Source organism: Acyrthosiphon pisum, chromosome X (assembly GCF_005508785.2).
Source record: "Acyrthosiphon pisum isolate AL4f chromosome X, pea_aphid_22Mar2018_4r6ur, whole genome shotgun sequence".
Taxonomy (NCBI): domain Eukaryota; kingdom Metazoa; phylum Arthropoda; class Insecta; order Hemiptera; family Aphididae; genus Acyrthosiphon; species Acyrthosiphon pisum.
The window spans coordinates 17,514,127-17,515,457 of NC_042493.1; positions in this window are offsets into that span (position 1 = coordinate 17,514,127).

Sequence of the window (1,331 nt, forward strand, 5' to 3'; positions counted from 1 at the left end):
CGACAAAATGTTCATAAAAAAAAAGCTTTAAAGCTTTTTGCCAGTATATTTGAAAACGTATATATACGTCCATGCTCCTTAAAGGGTTAATATATAAATATTAAATATAAATCTTACTGAAAAGTAAGATAAACGTATAGCCGTATAAACTTATAACAGAATAGGTATCGTAACTGCAGCGAACAAAATAAAATCAACGCGCGTACCGTGACATACTAAAATCCGTACGAATATCGTAAAATTACGATCATCGCTCATCTTAATTACTATAAAATGTTATAATTAATTTAAGAGTTGTACAAGGTCGGATAAACCGATTACAGAAAAATCAAGTGAACTAGTTTTATAACAAGTTAAAATTAATTTTAGTCGGATAATAATAGACAATTTTTATTAAACTCAATGTAAAGTGTACATTTTGATACAATTATTATTTGTATAATTAAATTTTAAATTTAAATTCTTATAATTAACCATTACTGTAATAATAAATTATATTTAATATGTTAAATTATATATTTATACCTCATTAAACTTATCTGTATTTTTAAAATATTTTAACTCATTAAGAATTTAATGACTGCAGATATTTAAACATTTAGTACATATTTCAATAATAATAAAAACTTTTAGAAAGATAACAAATATCATGGCTTTAATTATTAATTTATTCATTATATTTACATCGAAAAAAAATCTAGTTAAATCTACTGTATCAACTACTTGATTTCAACCATACCTAATACAAAAATTAATAATTCACATTTTTGTAAAATGTCCGAGATATTTCATATGTCATCCCACAGTGCGCCGTGCAGCTCCCGACGGCAGACGCTCCAAGCGGATCCGGCGAGACGGCCGAGTCCACGCAAGTGGATTGTCCGTGGATCACAGTGTCTCCACCGCCGCGGTTCTACGTGGGCCGGGCCATGTTCGTGACCTGGCAGCCACCGGCTCCGAGCGTGGAAACACTTTTGGCCGCGGACTTCGGTTTTCCGCCGCCACCTCCGCCGGAATATTACGTTGGGCCGGCCTAGTTCGACGTGTACGGACCGCCACCGGAAGCGTGTTGCGTGGCCGCATCGAACTTCTCGTAAGCGCCCCCACCGCTCCCCGCGATGATCCGGATCCGGAAATAAAAACGGGTCGTCGTCGCGATGCTTACGGTTGTAACCTGTTGTGAACGTATACCCAGGGCCGGACTGGCCCACTGTGCTACTGTGCTACAGCACAGTACGCCGCGGCTGTGCAGTAGCCACGGCCCATGGACCGTGAAAAAAATCTTTACTGAGATTACAGATTAGTGAACAGATAGCACTATGATATAATTA